At 42.8% G+C, this 23,964-nt stretch overlaps 1 protein-coding gene across 1 annotated transcript in view; it reads left to right on the top strand.

Annotated features, from left to right (window-relative positions):
- The first annotated feature begins 452 nt into the window (after window positions 1-452).
- Window positions 453-23,964, top strand: part of ST6GAL2 (ST6 beta-galactoside alpha-2,6-sialyltransferase 2) — a 45,893-nt gene continuing 22,381 nt past the window's right edge. The window contains exon 1 of the mRNA XM_042810279.1: window positions 453-492. The gene's annotated coding sequence lies outside the window, so the exon portion shown is untranslated. The remainder of the gene's footprint in view (window positions 493-23,964) is intronic.

Genomic DNA, 23,964 nt, shown 5'->3' with positions numbered 1-23,964 from the left:
TTGGGTACAGCGGTGCGAGCAGGGCTCACCGCAGCTCCTCTAACACCCACTTGAGCTCTTGCTTCCTTTGTGCTCGCCGCTCGAACGGCGCTGCCTCGCCTTGCGTTCCTGCCCGCTTTTACGAACGACTTAACGCGTTTCTTCTCAGGAGACCTTTCGGCTTAAAATATTTCCTTAATTAACGCAGCCTAATCTACAAGAGCCAAAGCCGTCTGCGGCTCTCCCACGCCGCACGAGTGCCGGAGCCGTTCTCTGCGGCCCGGCAGGGCACATCACCGCGCCTCCAACTTTCCTCCAGGCATCGGAGCCCCGTGACGACCGTCACCCCCATCCCCACGCATCCCCCCGGCGGGAGCGGCGGAACCGACCCACGCGGCCCTCGTTGGGGGTAGCCGGGCTGCCCCTCTCCGCAGCGCCCGCCCATCCCGCCGGTGCCGCCCCTCCCCGAACAATGAGCCGGGGCAGCGCCGGCATGCCTGCCTCGGCCGAGAGGTAACGGCGGGCGGGGTGGGGGTGCTCGGGGGGCAGTCCTTTGGCGGGGGGCGGCTCCCGCGGGTGGTTGAGGGGGGTGGCGCGGTGCGGAGTCGCTCGCCTCGCTTCTTTTCCCCTCCCTTCCCGCGTCGCTGCTATCCGGCGGGGAGCCGGGGTGCCGCCCGCCCCCGCGGCCGCCCGCGCCCTGCGCTTTGTGCGTGCTGCCGGCAGCATGCGGGGGGAGCCACGGCGGGTGGTGGTGGCCGGCGGCCGGGCGGAGCGCCCCGGCGGCTGCTGCTGCTGCTGCTGCTGCTGCGCTTCGGGGGGCGGGCGCCCCGCAGCGCCCTGAGCCCAGCGGTGCGGTACGTGGGGCACCCTCGGCACCTTTATTTGTTCTTTTATTTATTTATTTGTTGGTTAGTTGGGGGGCGGGAGGGGAGGAGGGCAAGGGGGAGGGTTTCTACCGTGCAGCGTTTTCTATGAGGAAAATCCTATAGGCGAAGCCATGTGGGTTCTCGGTGGCACAGCTCAGTGGCTTCGTGGCTGAGCAGCTCCCAGGCGGGGAGCGTGCAGGGTGTGTGTGCGTGCTTCGCAGGGTTCGCCTGCTCCGGGAGCCTGAATAGATACGTTTAGAGGAGCGCTGCTTTCCAGGAATTTAAATGAGAGCTTTTATTCTTTTTTCTTTCTTTCTTTCTTTCTTTCTTTCTTTCTTTCTTTCCTTTTTTTTCCTTTTTTTTTTTTTTTCTTTTTTTTTTTTTCTTTTTTTTTTTTTTTTCTTTTTTTCCTGATGGTTGCTTTTCAGGGGGTTTTCTGTTAATTCCGTGTTGTGTAGACTGCGTTTGTAAGTAATGAGTATATAGAAATCGATAGCCTCAAAGGAGAAAAGAAAGAAGGTCTCGGCGAATTTAATAAGCAGCAAGGATCGCTTCTGTGGGCAGCGTGTATCGTTAGATGGAGCTTTATCATTCCTAACGCTCAGCTATCATCTGTAGCGTGTTCCGTCATGGCAGTGTGTTTCATTTGGTACTGGGGGGGTGGGGGGGGGAATGCATCGAGGTGACGCGTTCGAGCAGTTTAATTGCTAACTGCTGGGGCAAGGTTTAGGCATCTCATTGCTTCATCTAGGAGGAAATGTTCAGTAGGAGGCTGGGGACAGCGGCAGACTTGGGGGTTAAGGTTTCTGTTGGCTTCTCAGGGTGATTTTTTTTCCTTTTTCCAGTCTTGCAAACTTTCTGATCTTTAACCCTTTGCAATGAAACTTGCCAGACGAGGTGTCTGCATCCAGGTAATTCTAACATGTCTGCATATTTGTTTTGGAAAGCTCACGCAAAAGTAATTCAGCTGGTTTTGATACAGTGGGGGCTTTGGACGGGGCAGGGGGGAAGAATTACTGCAGTTTTCCATATACAGATGAAGTTATTACAAGTTTTCGAAGAGGTTTTTTTTTTTCTTTATTTTGTTTTATTTTAAATACAGCCTAGAGGCATTTCTTGTTCGTAAGTGCTTTCAGATTTAAATGATATTTGTGGTGGTTACCCATTGGTTTTGTGTGCATCTTGCTAAGACCAGAAGTTGTGCTGTTGGTAGAAGATGTGATGAGAAGCCTATTCAGATAGTTCGGAGGTGAGGGGCTGCCTGTGTGCGCCAACAGGGGGATGGATATTTAGCACCAATTCTGCAGCTGACACACTGGGCATCCTGGCAGACCTTTGCTCTGCTCACCATTTGTTTGGGAAGTGTTGACTTTGAGCTTTTTGTAGGCAGAAGTCTTCAGTGATGGCGTTTAGGACCTCCCCAACCCCTGATGCAGTAGCAAGAAAACTATTTTCTCCTACAGTTCAGCTGGGCAGAGGACAGGATTTCCCAGCATTGTCCACGCTGCACTTAAAGAGTTGGAGGATGCATTCAAAATGTAGAGCTCTGCTGCTTTGCAACAAATCTCTAGCATCTATGTTTTGTGATGTGTTTCCTGCTGAGGAAAGGGACAGAAAGGCCAAACAAGTAGGAAAAGTATTATAAAAACTTTACAGAATGTGCTTACAGGGATGTCGAGGTTGCATATGTAAGCATCCTAGCAGCAAAGTATGAAATATGAGTTTGTTGACCTTATCTCTGTCCTCTGAAATCTGCACAGTGACTGTTTCCTTTGCACTCTTAAAGATAGCTGTATATGAATAAAATTGGATGCAGTGTTTTGCAGATAAAAAATTAAGGAAAAAGAAATTAATTCTATTGAATGGATTTCATTTTCATTTCGCTGATGTCAAATGAAATAAGATCAAGCAGCATCCTGTTGATAGCATCCTAAGGATAGTATTGTGAATTGATGCTGGATGTGTCACTCAGATACTAGTGGGGTTTTACGTAAGTCTTTGGAATACTACTTGCCCATCAGAAATTGTATGTAGATCTCTCTGCAGTAATTTTCAGACTGTGTTTTGGGCACTTTTCTGTATTTGCTGGGGTCTGTTTGCAATTGGCAGGCAATCTCCAGTGAACTATTTGGGCATATGGCGTTGGCACGTTTTCCTTGTACTTATCTACTAATGACATTAAAAGGAGCCAAGATGCATTAAGTACCTCTCTAATATTAATTATCTTGATAAGAAGCTGCTTCAGATACTGTTAGAGCTGCAGATGTATACCAGTGATTTGTGATCAGTGTGAAGGCGAATGTGGGGAATAGGGTCAGAAGTAAACCGGGTACGATCTGTGATGGTCTGTTGAAATGTTGTTGCTGCTGCAAAAAAATTGAGCACTCGGTGACCCGGTAACGTTGGAACAAAGGCGTAGGCACTTGATTCAAGGAGCACAAAATCTGGCATTACCGCTACTTTTGTTGTGCAGGAATAATTTTTGTCAAGTAAGACTGCTGGGTTCCTCTGAGTAAAGGTTTACAGCCCTTAAATAGCTCTTCCTGACACTAAGCGGTATGCCTTTTGTGCTTTACAAGTGTGCTAGAAAGACTGGCTACCAGCATTGGTACTGATGAATGGGAAAGAAAAAAATTTACGGCATCAGATACTTTCCTAAGTTCTTTACACTGTTGTTAGTTATTTTGAAGCATTAGACTGCCTCGCTTGAATGTAATTAATGTAGTAAATGGTTTGTTAGGCACCATCTGACCTTTTGTCTTGTTTAATTATAGAAGCTTAGTGCAGTGGTCTGTGTACAATATTCGGCCAAAATAATTGCTTTCAGACTTTTATCTGACCATGCCTATTTTTGGAGCAGCTGTGTGCATGGCTTTTTTTTTTTTCCCCCCCCTGAACTTTGCACTTTTTAGGTTCTCGTTTGTAGTTGTGCCACTGCGTTTCCAATTTGCAAAGCCAAAAAGTATTCCCTTGCTGCGTGATTTTGTTGATAGTCGTACAAAGCAATAGTTCTGCGTACTGTCGCACTGTATGTCTCGATCTTCCCTATTTCTTGCCCCTCATATTTAGAACCCATCAAAACTATGGCACAAGTGGGAAAGTTGCTATTGATTTGTTTCTTCTTGAAAGTTTTAGAACTCTTACACAGTTACTGAAGTTGAGGTTATTTCTTCCAGCAGATGTTGAAGTAGCAGGAGAGATGAAATCTGCCATACAAAGAATTTGTGCAAACTCTTCACTGTGCAGCAAAAACTTATTTGTGTATTTAATTGCATATATTAATTCCATAATGAATGCCATCTTCCTCCAGTAGGACTCCTGTTGACATATCTAGGATACAAGATCATATGCGAAGCTGAATACAACTACCATCTTATACTTGAGAATAATGGGGAAAAAAAACTGGTATTTGTTATCAATTGTTTTATATCCAGTCTTTTCTGTGGTGTAAGCACTGAAAACTGTTTTTCCTTCATCTGGGGAAGATGCTGAAAATAAATGATTCTTTTTATTTGGCCTGGAAATTTTACATAGAGTGTAAGCAGCACGGATGTTTGTAAGCAGATACTTGGCCTTGAGGGCAAAGCATGCCAACATCATTATGTTTGCTGCGCACATTTCTCAAAGATTGGCTGTTTCTTGAGGGATAAATGCTGGAAGAGTTAAATGTCAGGGAGCTGTTGTCAGTGTTCTTGATGAGGGTCCTTGACCTTGGGATCTTACTCATAACAGATGCTGTGACAGAGAATGTTTGTCTACATGCCTTCAAAGCCCTCTTCTGTGCCAATTGCTTTGGAGGGGCCAATTCTTCCATGCTGCCAGAAATCCACTGGGAGCTGAGGGACTGCAGCAGAGCTGGGCTCCAGGATGTGGTGGCCCTTCTTACTGTTACGTCTTGGTGAAGAGGTGTCCCTCACAGCTGGTTACGTGTGCGGCTGCCTTATGCTTTCTGGAAGGCTGCATCTCCAAAATGTAAATGAAAAGTGAATGTTGTTCACTGCGTAGCTCTGCGATTGTCATTGTGTGTCATTGTACCCCTCCATTTCGGTATACTCATCTGTTTATTGTATTGAACTGTATAAAACTGTATGAAATTTGGATGTTTTATAGCTAGGGTTGCAAAGTGACTACGAGTGCTCTCTGGAGGCTGAACACAAAATCATGTGAACCAAATGGTGGTTAACTGTGAGAAGGAAAGCTGCTCCTTCCCTTGTAATGTGTGTTGGTCTGGCTTGAAGATAAATGATGCACCAGGTGTGCAGGGCTTAGTGACATGTGGTGATTTGTTCTGCAGTTTTGTGACTCCGTTTATGTCACCAGGTGTAAAATTTGATAAGGGATCTTTATAGCTTTCTCATTTTCTAGTAACTCTGAGTGCTATTCCTTATTTTGGTAGTGGAGTTGCCTTTCAGTCTGTTGCTGGAAGGTTAACTTTTGGTCTGGTCAGTCTTACCTGTTCCTCGCCAAAGGCTCTGATACTGTCTACAAAATACCAGTTGTCTTCTACCTGTGATGCTGTCTTTGAAGGTTTGGAGGTTTTAGACAAGAACCAATGTAAACACCTTTCGTCTGCAGATATATAATGATGTGTTCTATAGTAAGGGTCCAAAATGCCCTCATTCTTCAGGTATTTACATCACCAACAAATGCAGAATTCAACATTCTTTTATCAGTAAAGAAGTATCCACTGTATTCTCATTGTATTAGTCGTCAGACTTGTTCCTGAATAAGAAGATGCTGGTTCAAAGCACAATTCTAACAAAATTGCTTGCAAATATGAAAAAAGTTGTTGATGTTTTATGTTTCAGTATGCAGAGCAGTTGTTCAGCTCAAGACTGGAAAGGGGAGATGACGCATCTCACCCTGATGCCGTGGTAGTGAAATGGGTCAGTAATAAATGAAAGCTGTTCCCATCTGATGGCTGTTCAGTCACTTGTGAAATGCGGTTTCTAATAGACAGGTTTTCAGAAGCAGCCGTGGCAATTAGCTGAGCAGAACCAGCCCCCTTGTCAAAGGACTTGTTAAAGTGGCTAACGAGGACATCATGCCTCGTCTTAGCCGAAGACCCATCCTGTTAGCTAAATGTTTCCAAACACTTCCAGCACAGCGAAGTGTGATTGCTAATCGTGCTCTGTCTGCTTGCGGAGAAAGGCCAACAATGCACTGTCTCTCCTATAAAGACTTAATCCATGAAGGTAGAAAGTAGTAGAGTGCACAACTGTGTTGATGAGGTCCTGGCTGCAGCTGGAATTGCTTGCAGACTGTTCAAAGGCTTCTGGGTTTAGGCTTTCAGCTTGTGGAAGCATTAGGGAGGGCATGCTGTATCTCCTGGTGAAGCTGATCACGTCCAGACTTGATAGTAGTTAGTGATAGTCTGGCGGAGAACTCAGAGATTAATTTTAACAAACGAGTTTCCTTTGAATGTATGCTCATGCATACCAATTACAATAGTATGCCTATGATAAAATTGAGGTAATTTTATTTGTTTAAACTTCAAACCTGGTAGTGGCTGATTTTTTTTTTTTTTCAAGTGTCTGTGTTCTCTGGGCGACCTCATTGTAGGAGGAAAGAAACAAAACCAAGTGCCCGTTCTTCCCCAAAACAGCCTAAATACCAGTGAAATTTTCACAGTAATTACAAAATATTTTCAAGAGCCTAAGGAATATTAAACATCATGTGTTGTACAGTCTGGGAGGGCTCTAGTGTCTTCAGCAAATGCTAGGCCTAATCCTTAGTCCCCTAAAATAGGTAAGAGGTCTCTCACTGACTTCAGGTAGGTTGTGGGTTTAAGTTGTGTTATTCCTGGTTTGTATTCTGGCCGCAGGCTCTTTTCAAAAGGAGACAATAAACTTGGGTGGTATGAAGCAAAGCTCCTAGGAAGCGTGCATGAGTTAGGTCATATTTTGATGTACTGAAAAAGTTGGTTTGAAAGCAAAGCCTGCTTGGGTTAAATATATCATATGGCATTATAGAAGCATTGAGAGTAAGAGGAGCGCAGGAGTTTATTGAAGAAAATTGTATATTGTTATTATGGAAGAAAGCATTGTACAGTATGGGGTCTTTCTGGAAACTGTAGTTCTAGTATAGAAATTGCATTATAGCTGCATAAACAAGAAACATTATTTCTTAAGAATACGGATGTGGTTTGGAGGACCACATGCTTGTAGACTGAACTCTGCTATAGTATAGTACATGGGCGTGCAGGGCCACAATCTGATCCCCTTGACTCCACACACAGCACTGCTGAAGGGCACAGAATATTGAGCAATTTTACACTCATGAGTTTGTGTGACAGTAGCTGTGTGGTGTTGACATTTTCTACATAATATGCCACCTTTTTTCAGGAGCTTATCATTCACCCATAAAACACATGTTCTGATTTAAAGCACAGTTAAAAGGTCTGCTTAGTGGAAGGAGAAGTTTTACAAAATATAAAAATGACTGCTTTGACAAAGTGGAGATATATCCTTTTTCTTTTTTGAACATGCATGGCTCTTAATAGCCTTTGATTTAAAAGACATTTCGGAAAAGATATTTAGAGAACTGGAAGTCCGTTTAAAAGATTTGTTTCTTTCATTATCTCGACAAACCTTGAAAAGTAGTTTCCGTGCCTGCATAGTGATTATGTTTCAGAAAGAGTTCTTAGGGATTTTATTATGTGCTGAAACATATGTTTATAAAAAAGACTATAACCTGGTGGAAAAAGTGTCTTATAATAATAAACCTGTCGATGGGCCATATGCTGCCATCAGTATGTTTGAAAAAATAAATTCTTATACAAGTGTTAAGTAAGTTTACAGCCCAAGTGTTAAGTTGGGGTCAGGCTGTGGCTGGTCTTCTGTGGATTACTGGGGGAGGAAAGCACCTCTCCTCATGTTCTTTTCATTAGCTCATGCACTGAGACAGTGAGGTAGAGCAGTGTAGCATATCCTCCCAGAGGGCACAGGAGCATCCTAGTAGGAGCTCTGTGGGAGACCTGGAGAACCTCTCCTACAGCTCTCCTTGGAGCTCCATAGGTTTGTGCCAATCCGCTCTAAGGTTGTGTATTTTATAAGCCTTAATAGAGATTTGCATGTCTCTCCCAAGAAGCAAAGTGTGGTATCATCAAAGAATTGTAGAGTTTTTGGAAAGGACCTTAAAGATGATTTGGCTCTAAACTGCCTGCCACAGGTAGACACACCTTTCACAAGATTGGGTTGCTTGAAGCCTTATCTGGCTTGATTGTGATTATCAGCATGTAAAAGATGACAAAACAGAGCTCTGACAAATACATAACTGGATGAGAAGTGTGGGAAAAACTTCAATTCTTTCTGTTTTCTGGGCAGATTGTTATATGGACTTCTTTGTGTTCATATTACAAATCTTTAAATGTAAGCGCTGTGGTTGTTGCAAAGCCTTTTGTTTCTGAAGAGCAGAAGTAAGTTGCAGTAGGTCAAAGAATGTGTTGTTAAAAGGCTCTTCTGTGTGGGATCAGTGTTTGGTTAATGTAGGCACTTTCAAGCCTATTCTGCTTTTGATGCACTCGCATAACTCCTATGAATGGGAGTCACGCATTTGTGCATCTCAAAAAGAATAGGCCTCTTTGTAACTGAGACACTGGCTGTGTAGAAACCTACTTCACTCAGAAGTGGTTTTAGTGTCCTGAGTTTTCCACTACTGATCAGCTGTGCAATGCTTCTTTTTCCTGGTGACTCTGCAGGTGATACCCATTGTCAAAGGAAATATCAAAGACAGGAGAATTATTTGAAGCAGTTGACCATGCCAAAGGCTATGTCAGGAGATGCATGAGGTTGCCATAGTATCTATTATCGAAATTGAGATTGTGAACAGAGCCATTCCCACCAGGAGCAAATTCCTTACTCAGAATCTTTCCTGGGTTTGTCAGAGCTTTGAGTTTGCTCAGGGGAAATTTGATTCTTGAGGGCTCAGATCTTCCCCATGGGTTTTCTACCCAGAAGCTTAATGAGGTGTATTGTGACCATGTGTACGTGGCTTCCGATTTTCAGCAGGCCTTCAGAGACTGAGGGAATGGAGCAGAGAGAGGAAATAAGCTGCAGAAGAAGCTCAGAGATCACAGCAAGGAGTTTGCAATTGCTATTGAAATGGAGAATAGATTGAATCAGTAATCCACGGAGAAGAGGGGAACTTCGGAGTTATGGGGATGTTCTCTGGAAAAGTAAGGCTAAGTATGGATTGAAGGAGTGGTGAGTGGACAGCAGCGAGTCTGAGGAGAAAAGCATCAATGCTTGGTGCTTAGCTTTCCACTGAAGCACTTTGGTGTGCTGGCAAAGCTTGGAAGCACCACTGAACCATTTCTCTTCAACCTGGGAAAATGTAGCTCTCCCGTGGAGGCCGTCAAGTCTGGCCAAGTCCTTACACCCTGTTGGACCTGAAGGAAGGGTTGTGGGCTTTGGCACTGCCTCCTGAGCATAGCTGATGAGGTGATGAAGGAGCCTGCATTAGGCCAGACTGACTTGTCTACAGTATATACAAGCCAGCGTGAGGTGTTAACGACTGCAGCGCTCAGAATTTGCACAAACCCACACTGACTAATAAAATAGCCTACAACTACTCCAAGACACCAGTGGTAGCCAAGCAAATTTGGAATGTCTAAACCAACCATTTTAAAGTTATGATGAGCCAAAAAAAATTAGGAAACAGTCCAAGAAATGGAGAACACTTTTCTGGAACTCTCATATCTCCAAGATGCCTTGGCCAATCTACCTCAAACTTTCCAGAGAAGCTTTCCTTGGCACAAGATCGTGACTGTGAAATTTCATGTGGCTGGGCTTTACTTTGTTGAAGTTATGAAGGTTAAAACTGAAGGCTGTTACAGAAAGCTGATCTCTCCATTAGAAATATTTCTGCATAGCTGATCTTCATTCCTTCCTAATTGATCACTGCTATTTCTTGTTTAGGCTGATTGTATTTTTCCTATTTATTTTAGATTTCTTTATTTTTGGAAGCATGCAGTCAGAACAGTATAGCTTGGAGCCACATGAAGTAGGGCTGTGTATGAGCAAACGTGATGAGACAGAAACATTAGCTCTATCTCTATATGCATAGGGGAAGGAGATGCAGAGAGTCTTACTTCCACCTTGTTATAATTGGCTAGAGGTTTATAGAATATCTGGTTTGAGTGCTTGCTGTTTAATACAGGTTTCACCTCTATGCTTGATAGAAAGGAGTCTCTCTGTCAACCTGGCTTTTACTTGAAAGAAAATTTCCTGTTGGTTAAGCAAGATGTTGTCCATCTTGCTCCTGCCATGGAAAGCCACAAAAGTGCCAATACCCTAAGACTGGCAGCAGTGTTTTCCATGTATGGTCTTGAACTGCTCTTCTTTGTTTCTAAACAAGCGTAGTCTGAAGTGCGTAGCTGCTAAAATTACAAAACTGTAGATAGGCATTAGAAAACAGATATCATCCTGGAAGTGCTGCTTGTTTCTCAAATTGTGGATGCCTTGGCTGAGATTTTATTCTATATAGGAGTTAGGCCTGTTATGTACCATCCCTTTCTTCCACTCCAGGTGCTGGTTTCTGGATGCTGTGGGGACCAAAGCATGATGCTGCAGAAACTTGCTATCATTATGCAAAGCCAAAGGGATGACAATGAGTAAAAGCATCTGAATGTGCTGTATTTAAAGACACTGAATTAATTTGACTGAGTCACATTATAGCAGGGCAGAACAGATGTCAAGTTGGAATGAGCCCTCACCCTGAGGCAGCACTTGAGAGTGTTTGATGTTTATGCTTGATTGTGTTTTTCTTTCCTGAGCTAAAAGCACCAGGAAGCACTCTGAAGAAGTCAGGAGGTGCTGCTTCTTGAAGATCCCATGTCTGTTCCTGGCAAGATCTGCTGGTGCTTGCTGAATGTCATAAGCCCTGTTCTAAGTAGGTGCAGACAGACTTTGTGCTGTTTGCCACCTGTACTGGAGGGCGTAGCTTGTTGCCTAACACACCCCAGTACAAAAAAAAGGTTGAACGCAATACATTATCATGGGTTAATTCCTGAAAGAGAGTGCCTGCATAAAATACGCATCAAGAGGTTTTCTATTTGCTCAGGCGTTTTATTATAGGAGCTCTAAAAAGATGAACACAGCCAGCTAAAAATCAATCTGCTGCTATATAGACAGCCAATGAGAAGAGTGCAGGATGGGTGTAATGTGATCACTGCTGTTTAAACCAGTGATCAGATATACTACTACACTCTGCAAAAGCTGCAAGCAGTGGAGAAACCCTGCTGAAAACTCCTGAACCACAAAATTAAAATAATTAAACCTTGCAGTTACCCAGTATATGTTGGATTTGCAAGGTCATAAGATAAATAAGGCGCAGCTACTACACAGTGTAGACATAGAATTTTACTTTTGTCATACAGCACAGGCTCTTACACTTTTAAAATATCAAAACTCAACTGTTTTGAGTTGAAAGTGCCCTGAAAATTCTTCTGGTGGTAATTCTAGCGAAGCCACAGTTATCAAAAAGGAAGTGGAAAACAAGACATACAGGTACAAGTGTGCATCTTTTGATTACTGAGCTGAGGCATTGCTGTGTGTCTCTTTCAGTGTTCTGCTTAGAATCCTTGAATGATTTCTTCTCTAAGAAAGGCCACTGTGGAAGAAATCACCTTAATGCATTTTTGTTGTCTTGGCGTTTCTAGGAGTAGTGTGTCTGCAATCTGCAGACTGCCAAACTGCAAAGCTTTGAGTTACTATTGGTGCTGCTTTATCCTATGCTTGCAGATGAAAGTTTCTGAGGAACCTTATAAACCCACTGCACAAGCTGAGAGAAGGGACAGAAAACTGCATAGCCTCCTGAACTGCAATGTTATAGCATTGCTTGCTGCTGCTGCAGCAACCCCCGCTGTGCTTGGAAAAGCATACCAGTACCATGGCTAATTGGTGCAGCAGCCAATAGTAATTCATTCCCTTGACTATTAAGCAGTTGAACGTGGCTAAGATAGACGTCTGATCTGTCTCAAAAACTCAGTGAAGCTAAGTTCTCTTTCTACATGTGATTTGTCCTTCTCCTAAACTGTTTGGAATCAGCTGCAGAGAAGGGTGGTTAGTAACAGCAGATCGACAAGAGCATTGCTCATAATCTCATGCCATTTGTTTCTCAGAAAGTAGTATGTGATACCACATCAGTTGCACTGTGGCTATGGGATTTAAACTGAAATTGCCTTCTTTTTTTTTTTTTTTTTTTTTTTTTTTTCATTCAGATCTGCAAAAGGAAATAGTTACATTTTTGAAATGGAATACTTTTCTAACCGAAATATGCCTCTCATTTTCCACCCATCTGAAGTGAGCTTACAAAAGGAGAAAATCACAAGCCTCATACCTGAAAAGCACCCAGGAAAATGTTAAATAACTTGGAATCAGACATGCTGAAAAATCATGTCGTCAACATAAAGGCAGATTGGGTCAAGACTTACAGCAAGGGTGACTGGTTCATAAGTCTTAGAGAGCGTTCAAGTTAGGATTGCTGATCTTCCTGAGGTTTTGAAAATCAGGGAGTGGTTATAGTGACATGGTAATGCTGGAAAAATACCCACCACTGTAATATGGAGTCAGCGTTCACCTGTCATGTCTGAAATGCTGCAGAAATAGTAGCTCTAGAGAGGTACATAAAGTCATAAAGTGTGTATTATATTAACGGTGCTGCATTTTCCAGGAAAGTCAGTGCTTTCAGACTGCAAATGTCATATACTAGGAGTCTATTTTTTTCCCTATTTTCTGATGTCCAAGCCAAGTGAAAATGATTTTATACTAAAGACACCAGTGTGCTTGTTTCTTACAACAGTGTGCTTGGCAGAGAAGCAATGGATTAGAATTTGCATACACTTGGGTTCTGTGACTCCTGGAGAGGAAACTGTGTGTTACCTAATGCTGGCTTCTTACAGCATTCCCTTGGGAATGTTCAGTGTAAATGGCTTGAAAGTATGTGATTATTCTCTATGTGCTTTTCTGCACTCCGTATCCTTACGGAGACTGTGACATTTACAGTGTCTGCGGTCTAGAATGTTGCTTTTGCCATAGCTTTTAGTGGTTATCTTTAACAGAGACCTTGGCACGGTGATGACACGGAAGGTTTAATAGACACAAATGCTTACCCGCATGTGGTGATAAAGTTTGCAAACTGTTCAGATGAATCAATGTTTCTATTCACTTGATCTATAGAAATTCTGTTGCTTTAATTTCTTTCCTCATTGTAAAAAAAATCATGCAAGTCTGCTTGTTCTTTCATCAAAAATGATTCATACCTGAGGGACATTTGTAATTTGGAAGTAATTAGTAAATAATTCAGATAAATACTATTCATTGAGAATCATGAAAGCACGTTGGACAGGATTCATAAAGAGCTGTATCGAATTCTAACAATTGAAGCTTAAAAAATTATCAGTAGTTAGTATAAGTCCATTCCATCACAAATTAGTTCAGTGTTAATAATTCCTGTCTTCTGAGCAATCTGAAGAGATTTCACAATCTCAAAAAGCAACTAAAATAGAAGAAATTCGTAAAAGTTGAACATCTTTAGACAAAAGCGTGACATTATCTGGCTATCTGGCTTACTTACAAGCTACATTTATTGCAAACCAATCTGCTACACAGTTCTTCTTAAATTCGCCTTTGAATTGTAAAGTCTTAAGGTCTTGTGGACTCTAAGATGCTGCAGGATTGTAGTACAGCTCTGTAGCAAAGTGTGGATGGCTTATGTGAATGCCCAGGGCTATGCCATTCCTTCCTGCAAAACATGAAGTGTGACTCTTTGCTAGACCTTGGAAAGAGGTCACAGAGCTTATACCAGGTTCCATATATGAGGTTTCAGGGACTTTTATTCATGTGACTCACTATAGTTACCGGAAATACTGTGGAATTATACAATGCATAGATAACTAAAATGAGGTCTAAGTTGCAATGAATTAAGGAAATACACTGTTCCTATGCTCTGCTTTAGTGAATTGGTACATTTTTTAATCAGTTAGTGCGTATAATAATCGGTAGGACAAATGTTGACCACAACAAGAATGTCATTGCTGCTTGATATCATTTGTGATTGCTGCCAGTACATTTTTTGTCTTTTTATGCCCATCTTTAGTGTGAACTTCAATGTTTATTTCTTCCAGCTCAAAAAAAAATGGATCTGATGGAAATGGGTGAATTTTGCTCTGCTTGCAGGGTGCTGTGTAGCATACCCATATCTGCTGTAGTATTTTAACTCTAAAGCTTCTCTATCAACATTACTGACTTGAAATACAGATGCAAATCAGGAAATAAAAGGAATCATCTAAATGTTAATAACATTAAGCATGAGCTCTTCCATCAGACTAAATGTTCATTCATTTATTCTCTGAACAAGACTGCAAAGCCATCAGCAAAATAGGTTTGACAGGATTAGGTGTTGCTACGGAGTCTATGTTAAGACAAAGATTTCTTTCTCAGAACATTCTCTTTTTGTGCTGGCAGAGAAAACCTTCTTTTGATCGATTTAGGGCAGTGAATTGTCTTCTTTTTATTACTTACTCTTTGCCTTTAGCACTTAAAAGCTGCAGACATGGATTGGGACTGTATTTTACAAGACAAGGGCAAACACGCGTGGAAGTTCGTCTGTTCTTACCAACATTTTTCCTGATTCTGCAAATGGTTGCTGTCAGTGTTGTCAATAGGCTCCCAGAGTGGTAGATAGTGCCACGGATAGTGCCAAGGAAGGGCTGAGAGAACTGGGGTTGTTCTGCCTGGAGATGAGAAGGCTTTGGGAAGGCCTCGTTACAGCCTTTCAGTACTTAAAGGGAGTCTATTTAAAAAAAAAAAAAAAAAAAAAACAAAACAAAAAAAAACAGACTGATTTTTTACATGTTTGGGCAGTCATAGAACTAGAGGGAATGTTTTTAAACTAAAAGAGGGAAGATTTTGATTATTTATTAGGAGGAAATTCTTTACCCAGAGAGTGGTGAGACACTGGCGCAGAACTGCCCAGAGAAGCGGTGGATGTCCCATTCCTGGAGGTGTTCAAGGCCAGGATGGATGGGCAGCCTGACTTAGTAGATGTCCCTGCCCACAGCATGGGGTTAGAACTAAATCAACTGTAAGGTCGTTTCCAACCTAAGCCATTCTGTGATTAAAGAGAGGAACCTGACGAGATGCCAGCACTGGCTCCAGACAGGCTCATGGGGTATGCAGGCAAGCAGGTGATCGTGCTAAGGAACAGTAGGCTACTCTGTACTCTAGCTACCCAGATACTCCTTGCAACAGCCAGGAGGAAGCCTACACCCACGCCTACTCAGTTGCCAGGATGTCACTAGATGGTGGTAAAGGAGAAATAAAGTTTCGGGCATCTTCCTGAGAGGGTGGATGGTGAGAGAATGCATGCCATTGGTGACTTGAAGGAGCTGCTGCTTTTTGTGAGGCAACCCCCAGTGCTCCCCCTGTGCATTCTTCTCTTCTGGGGTAGACCATTTCCCTTACCTTCTCCCTCCTTTTCCCCAGGAGAATCATATTCTTCTATGCAGAGTATGCAAAAGATAGGCTTTTTAATGAAATCAGCAGTATTACGAAGAACTGACTGTTGGCAGAAGACCAAAGATGACATAGCAAGCATTTGAAATCCCAATAAAGAATTTTATGAAAATCTTGAAAATTTCACTTGTTGAAGAGTTGCAGGGAAGGAATGGGTACTGATAAACTTCAGACTTCAAAGTCAATATTTAAATTGAGAATTTTTCCTTTGGAGGTAAAGGCATGTCAAAGACCTCTGCCAACTATCTTAGTAACAAACATATTTTCTATTCCTCAGTTTCATCTACGGTATCCCATAAATCTAAAAATACCAAGGTTTAGATTCCATTGTCTCTTACGATGGTTAAAATTAGCACCAAATGCTAATTCCACTGATGTATCCCGCAAGGATTAAACCAAAATATTATCCTGTTATTTCAACTTTTATAGCAAACACAACGAATGCGGCTGTCTCACAGTCCAGCCAGCTCTCTCTCACATTTCACCTCAGTTTCTTGCTGTCGTAATGCTGTCAGAGCTTTCAGAGACCCTGATTTTTTTTTTTTGTTCAACTTTCCACCTTGTGAAGTCCTTTATACTTTCTAGGGAGTGAATGGCAAGCTCTAGGCAAGAAGATTGGCTATACTTCATGCGCACAGCATGTAGGCACTAATGACTGCACAAAGGGTAAAGCTATGGAGAAGCCAACCAACAACCTTGATCTGACACTATTCCTTATGCTGGTCCCACGATGGTAGTCCTCAAAGATCCTATTTCTCTGCAAAGTTTCCAGTCAGGTAAAATGCAAGTTCTGGTGGTTAGGATCAGGTTACAAACAGCTGTATCTCCCACAGAAGAGATTTCTGTTGATCTTGTCATAGTTCAAACTAATATTGTCCTAAGCCAGACATAAAATGGTACCAGAATGGAGAAGGAAAAAGAGAAACAAACAAACAACAAAAAAAACTCCTTAAATACAAATATCACTATATTTTGTTTTGCAAAGCCAAACAAAACATCCCAGCTAGTATAGGTTGGCTTCTCATTAGCATAGCCATGTTATGTATTAAAATATACACACATTTAAAAAAAAAAAAAAAAAAAGGAGAAAAAGTGTTCCAGTCCAGGAAACTTTGGTTTTTGGATTGTATTTGTAATGTAAAAAGGGCTGAACTGACTTCATACTTCAGTTTGGCAGAGCTTCTTCCAGGGTGAAACTTTTCATTCAAATTTCTAGCCTTGAGCAAATAAGCTTGCAGAAGAAATGTTGTTTATAAGTGTGTGAGAATACAGAAATGAAATATTAACAGTGATACTTTTCTGAATGTTCTCTTACAATCTTACAATTATGTTGCTAACATAAATAAATAGGAGTTGGCTTGAGATAGAGTTGAGAAATTGGGAACAATTTATTTACCATTGTTCTTTTGTAGAGTTTTAAAACAAGAGCCTGCTTGCCTGCTTTCTGGAACAAATATAAAAATACAGACCAGAGCCTAATAAAAAAGTAAGTAATAAGGAGCAAAGCAAAACGCCATGCATGTAGGACTTGCATTACTGAGTCTTACTGCGTGGATGTGAGGTTTACTGGTATATTGAGATAGAGACGTTCCGTGTATCTCAGAAATATTATTGTGTTGGAGTGGAAAGCCAAAGTTCTCAAATTATTCCTGGTTGGAACAGTTTGTGAGTTTGGTTGGGGTTTCTTAGCGCTGTTGACACAGATCTTTTGTCACTGTGCTCTCTGTTCGTGTGCACGTTGGTATAAATGCTTTCATCTTTCAGGAAGCAATTCAGATTGCCCTTTTTCAGTGCAATTACTGCTCTGTTAAGTTCAAGTAATGTAGCATCTAAAAACATTTATGGAGCAAAGAAAAGATGTCTTTTATCCTAACCTTGCCAAGAGCAGAAATAAAATGAGCTGTTGTGCTCACGGTGTAGAACTGCATGAGGATTTGTAACATCCTATTTCTTGTGGTTTAGTCTTGTGTGCAGTCCGAGATTTGTGTGATTTAATGAGACTGTGATTCGTTTATCCTGTCAAGCCTTAAATAAAACACCCTCAAAGCACTTCCTTCCTTTTTTGAATTATGTGTTTCTGCAAGTACAGTATCAAAAGCTGTCTCTCAAAAATAGTGGGGAGAAGCCAAATATGGTTATATGTACTGTCTCAACTTTTTTCTTACGTTTCATTGGACATTGAGTAAACTATCCATTTCTCTGTCTCTCTGTCTTGTTTCAGGCTGTAAGAAATTGATGCCATCATGTTTGGTTACACGTGACATCAGTGTATTGGCATGGGCTGCTCCTAAACTGCAGTTTTGCGGGAGGAAGGGATTAAAACCTCCTATGGGCAGGGAAGGATTAGTCTTGCAGAAACCAGAAACCAGGCTGTGCTGAAGATAGGCAGCAACTCCTGCTTCTACTTGCAGTCTTGCAGACCCTAACTGTAGTTTGGAGCATCTCTGCATGGTGTGTGAAGTGACGTTCACAGGTGGAAGAGGGAAAAATGTGTGCAGCTGTTCTGGATTCTAATCCATTGCAAAGCTCAGTCCCCAGTGTTGCATGGGTTTGCAGAAGAGCAGGGGTCCTGCTGTTCACCCAGACCTCACAGTTGTTACAGGAGCATGCTGGCCGTCTACTGGTTGGGTGACACGGGGCAGGATTCCTGGGACAGACTCTCTGCCAGCATGAGGGGGACTCACCTGATGGATTTGCTGATTCTGATGGGAGGAAGTTTTTCCTTTCAGTTCTCATTCCTTGGTGCTGTGGTACCCCAGCTTTCCTGCCCAGTGCACAACTGGACTTCCTTCCTGCCCATCCCAACCTCTCTCTCTCCCTTCCTCTTGCTTCCTTTCTTCTGTGTGCTCACTTTATCATGCACCTTCCCTTGACAGTAAGAGTAAATACCTTAACAAGGCGCATAGGAATAAATAGAAGATCAGAGAAAAAGTGATGGTCATCAATCCAATGCCTTTGTTTCTATACTTCTCTCTTATTTCCAGCCAGCTTGCTCTTTCCTGCAAATGCACAGGATTAGGCTTTTCAGGAGCCTGATGCTGATCAGATCCTCTGGGAATGAGTAGTACTCTGCAGTACTACTTGCAGTTTGGGAGTGGGAGGGAGGGGGGGTCAAAGATGCACAGTTGTAGTGCAGGGATGAACATAGGCTGCTGTATGGTCTGATCCTGTCATGGAAGCAGGCACTGCTGACATGTAGTGTAGTGTCAAGCAGCCTTGAACCTTTCCATCTTGCTGTGAACAAAGCCAGGGCACTGCAGAGGTCTGATAAGAGCTAATGGCTTAAGAGCTCACATGTAGGTAGGGCTGAGTATACATAGTACATGGATACATGAGGGGCGCCTGGATAGGTAGGTACAATAGGTGCCAAGTATGTAATGAGAATTACTTTTCAGTACAACTGTATGATACTTACACCACTTTGCAGTTTTTGGGGAGCCTGGAAGTGATTCACTGCAAAGTTGTTCTGAATGTTAACGTGCATTTCTGTATAAACCCTTAGTTATGAAACCAAGACTGTGGTCAGCTCATAATCAGTCTGTAGAAGATAGAGATGGCATTTTCACTCTCAGGAGTGTTGAATCCCACTGTAAATTGGAGAATGAGAAAAGGTGTGGCAAGTCAGGTGGATGGAGATTGACCTGCAAGGTGCAGGCAGTCCCTGCAGTACCAGGTCTTCCATGGCTGTTGATGCTGTGGTGTTCATTGCCACTGGCAAAGCCTGCATGTGGGGCTAAGAGTGAGTACAGTTATTTCTACTTCCCTGTTGTCAACCCATGCTCACGTATGTGTATGTGATCTCTGGGCTGTGCTGGAGGTGCTGTGTGTGGCCTGTAGGAAAGCGATAGCTGGCCCCAGTGCCAGACAGTTTGAACTTGATGATGGTGTGGAGGGAGGGTATCAGAGGCACAGAAAATAGCTTTGACCTCTCACTAAAACCTGGAGATTTACACTTCTAAGTCCATGTGCTTCTACAGAATAATCTGGGACGCGTTCCTTGGCAGAAGCCCCACTGAGCATTTCTCCAGCTGCTGGGTTGCCAGCTTGAGTGAATTTTACTGCAAGTCTCACTATGTTTGGTAATTGTTTTACAGCCTGAGCTACTGGAAATGGGTCATTGGTAACAAATGGGGAAAAAAAAAAAGAAAGCTCTCCCTACTATCCCCACTATCTCCCTTCAACTCAAAAACCTAGGTTTTGTCATAGAACCTGAAGACAGGCAACCTGCTTGCCTATGTCCATCCCCAAGAGCAAACTGAAACCTGATGCTATAGCTTGGGATGCTTGCCATGCATTAAACAAATGACTCAGGTTAGCAGTGCTATCATTTGTCCCTCCCAAGGAATCTCCCCTAAGAACAAGATAAACAGATATATTAAAAAGGCACTGAGCAATGTTGAACATAAAAAGAAAAAATCTTAAGTTGTTTTGATGTTTCTTCTTCGTTTCAGAAGATGTTTTCTTAAGTTGCCACAAGTAATACAGAATGCAACTTGACTCAGCTGAATTTAACACTGGAGGAAATTGCCAGATTTATTGGGACTAACAAGGAAGTTGTCCAGAAGAGATGAATTAATTAGGAGGCCTCATCACAGCCAATAAGACAAGTGCGTGGGCCATCAAGTGACTAATATACATATTTTGGCAGTCACCATTCCCCACAGGCTTGCCTGTCTGTTGCTGCCTACTGTACAGCTTGCACCACAGATATGATCTGATAATGCTAAAACCGATTTGGTATTTCCCTGAGGAGAGGATGATCGTGCCTCCCCACCCTGGAAATGCAGCCTCCAGCTGTCTTGCCCTGTGCCAGAGGTTTCTTAATACCCTGGAATTAGCTGACTATGACACAGACTAAGGGAGCATTCAGGCTGCCGAAGTCTTCCATCAAATAACTCCCCTCCCCATCTGATTCTCAGTCCTCTGGGAATGGTTGCCCACAACTAACATTTGCTACCTCAAATAACCCTGGGGTGACCTTCTCACTGCAAAGCTGCAGCCAAGAAAAACCCTGTTTAACATAACAGTGCGCAGCTTAGAACATCAACTTGAACCATTCTGACCCCTGAGCCACTGGGGTCTGTACAAATTAATTTAACAATAGACAGTGTTGAAAGGGAGGAATGTTTCAAAGGAATTAAAAAAAAAATCTCCCTCATCCATCTCATCTCACTTAAGAAATAGTCAGGAGGCCCACTTCAGAAAAATCAGGAGTGCTCCTTGTTGCCAAACAATGGTCCATATACAGGGAGTGAGGAATGCATTGCCATCTTGCATCTTAGTGTGGGGAAATTTCCCGTAAGCTGGTTCTTTTGCAGAATTGGCCTTTAATTTCCACTGGGGAGGCGGCTTCATTTCCTGGGATACTTTGAATGTGCTCTTGCTGTTTGCCTTTATTTTTCGTACTTGCCAACGGTACTTGTACTAAGCAGATGCATAGCTCTTTACTCACTGTACTAATTTGTGCCTTAGACTCATGGAATTGTTAAGGTTGGGAAAGACCTCTTAGATCATCTAGTCCAGACATCAGCCCATCCATGCCATGCCTACTGGCCACATCCGCACAATAGTAGAACGCTTCCAGGGACGGTGACTCCACCACCTCCCGGGCAGCCTGTGCCACTCCATCACCAGTCTCCATGAGAATGTTTCTGATATCCAACCTGCACCTCTCTTGGTGCAACTTGAAGCCATTAGCACTCATCCTATCGCTGTTACCTGGGAGAAGAGGCTGACCCCCACTTCTTTGCAATCCCCAGAGAGTTTTAGAGAGTAGTACCTTGCCTCATACCTTCCAAGGCTTCCATTGTGATTGGGTAGGAATAACATCTCTGTCCTTATGGTAATTTGGGTTTAAGTCATCTGGTGATTGAAAGACCCTTCTCATATGAGATAATAACAAAATGGTATCTTTACCTCTGTAGTTAATGTGTGCATCACTTCTGCTGAATGAGAACCTGGCTTGGGGTAAGTCATGGGCTTGGGATAAGTGCAAGCCTAACCCTACCCTAACCAGGTTCCTCTGCTGTTCCTTAGCGTAAACTTTGACTTCAGCATTGCCATTTGGTTTAGCAGGCATAATAGTGATGGTTTGATGGATGGGCTAGGTGATTTTAGAAGTCTGTTCCAACTTTGATGATTGTATGATTGTTCATAAGCAGGGAGGATTATTATGGCAAGTTGGATATTATGTGAAGGTGGATGCATGAAGCAATGATAATGTGATGTGTCATGTGATGTGATAAGTGAATGATAATTGGAAAATTTTTTGTAGATTTGTTTTGATAACTTTAAAACCGTTCAGTGAGTGTAGATGAGAGAGACAGAAGCTTGTTCCTGAAGGATCCAGTAGGCTTCAGTAGCTGCGCTCATGAGACCACCTGTTTTTCTTCATTTGGCCAGCATCATTCATTAAGATTGTCATTTCTGGCTTGCTACCCAAAAGTTTGCTGCCTCCAGCAGAGATGTGCTGCCTTCATGAGCATACCCAACACACACCTCAGGTGGTTTTGTGGGAGATTCCCCACAGAGTTCTGCCACCAGCTAGGGGGAACGCAAGGAGGGGCTGCCCTCTGCTCCCAAACATTGCTGAGGGCACTGACTGTGAGGTGTGAGAAGCCCCAGGAGCTGAAGGGGAGCTGACTCAGTGTTCCGTGTGGAGGGAGATAAGATAAACTGATATTTCTTTGGGCTTAGGGCAGCTTTCCACTTGCAGCCTTCAAGATCCTGCTAGGTTGCAGGGGTCCTCTTGCAACTAATACAGTAATGACCTTGAATTCGCTTCCAGCTCAGCTGTGCTGCTGGAGGACAAGGCTTTTCTTGTGAGTAAAAAACATTAAAGCAGCACAGAGATTTGCCTGCATAGCTCCGGTCTAAAAGAGATTTGAGTATCCTTTTTGAGGCCCCACTTGCAACAAGGGATTGTAGATAAGCTTCTGCAGTAGCTAATGGGTAAAGTTTTCTGATTTATTCTCACTGGTGTCTCTCCTTTTACTTTTGCAGTATTGACAAATATAGTGGTGTATACTGATAATTTCTTTTATGTGGATGATTTTTTACTGCATAATACATGTAGTCCTGTGCATGCTCACACGTGCATGCTAACCAATACAAGTATGCTCTATGGCTGTCAGCTTATTAGGCAAAAAATCTTTTGCCTCGATTTAAAATTAATTAATGATGCTACTCATGGCTTTCTCAGATTGTAGCCTGAGTGTCAGGTGGTGGAGCCCAAACTAACACTTCATGCTGCAGCAGCCTTCTTCATGGAGCACGCATTATCTTAGGCAGTTAGAACCTTACCTATTTTCACACCTGAATTAAGGCTAAATCCTGTCCTATCAATTTCTGGTGGTAAGATAAAACAAAACTTGGAAGACCCGAGAAAAACGTGAGGTTTTGTTAAGGTTTGTGCTTGAATTGTGGTTAAGCTTGTTGCGTGTGTCAGTGGAAGGTATTAGTGACTTCTTCCTTTGTCGCTTCTACTTCCTACAAGCTTGTCTGTTAGAAAGATTCTGCAAGATGCTTCCTTTGCAGATCCGGTGAGAAATGTGAATTCAGCAGGAGAAACATCTGACTGAGCACAGACCAACTTACACAGCGGTTTGGAAGCCACGTGTTGAAAAGTGCTGGGGAAACACAGCAGGGAAAATGATAAAAAGGGATGAAAGCAGTTCAGACAGGCGAAGAATGCAGCTTTAAAAATGCAAAACATCTGAACGCTGATGAGTGGGCTGGTCGCAATAACTTCAGGGCAGACTGAAGTTGCACACAGTCATATGCTGTGAGTGGGCTCCCACAGGACATCGCCTGGAGTGATTTAAAATTGGAAGCGGGGGGAGAGGGAGGGATTGTCGGGGTCCTGCAGAGAATGATCTTGCGGCAGCAACAGCAGAATGCAGCTGGGAAATGGGTCAGTTGGAGTAATAGCTTTTTCTTTCCATGTAGTTCCCGTGAGCTGAGCCAAACGTGTGCAGAGGCACGGGGTTATCGTATTCATGAATGTTTCTTTCAGCGTATTGGGGATTAAATTTAGTCACCCAAGTGTGACACTGAATCTTCTCTGGACAATGCTGTAAGTCCCAAAGTTAGCTTGGTTTTTTTTTTTTTTGTTTTGTTTAAATCCCCCAGTGTTCTAAACTTCGCCTTGATTTTTAATATAGCCTGTGTTAGAAATGTGATGCTGTGGCCTTGCGTTCCAGAGGGGTCAGCAGAAATGCTGGTCTGAAGTATTTTTGCTCATGCTACCTGCAATCTGTTCTCGTCTCCGCACTGTGGTAGGTGATCTCCTGGTCTGTGCTGGAACAACTGTGTGTGACCGCAGTGACATGGATAAAGGGGCTGACCCATTTTTTAATCTTTTTTCCTATAAAAAGCAACTTTTAATATGTATTTCCTCAGCTCTCTACCCCTGCTGTATCAGTGTACTGGGACAGATGGTGCTGCACATAGCTCTGTGCACAGCAGTGTTATACGAGATGGCAGGGCTATGGAGCACGAATAAGGAGCAGGGCTGAGGACACCTTGCCCCAACATCACCGCTGATTTCTTTTCGATGTGAGAACACAGCCTTCATTCTAAGCTTGACACTCAGCTATGACATA

This window comes from Centrocercus urophasianus, unplaced genomic scaffold (genome assembly GCF_019232065.1).
Source record: "Centrocercus urophasianus isolate 14NV4802_14NV808 unplaced genomic scaffold, USGS_Curo_1.0 seq_12, whole genome shotgun sequence".
NCBI classification, from domain to species: domain Eukaryota; kingdom Metazoa; phylum Chordata; class Aves; order Galliformes; family Phasianidae; genus Centrocercus; species Centrocercus urophasianus.
The sequence above is the reverse complement of the archived record's forward strand: the minus strand, read 5'-3'. Positions and strand labels throughout refer to the sequence as shown.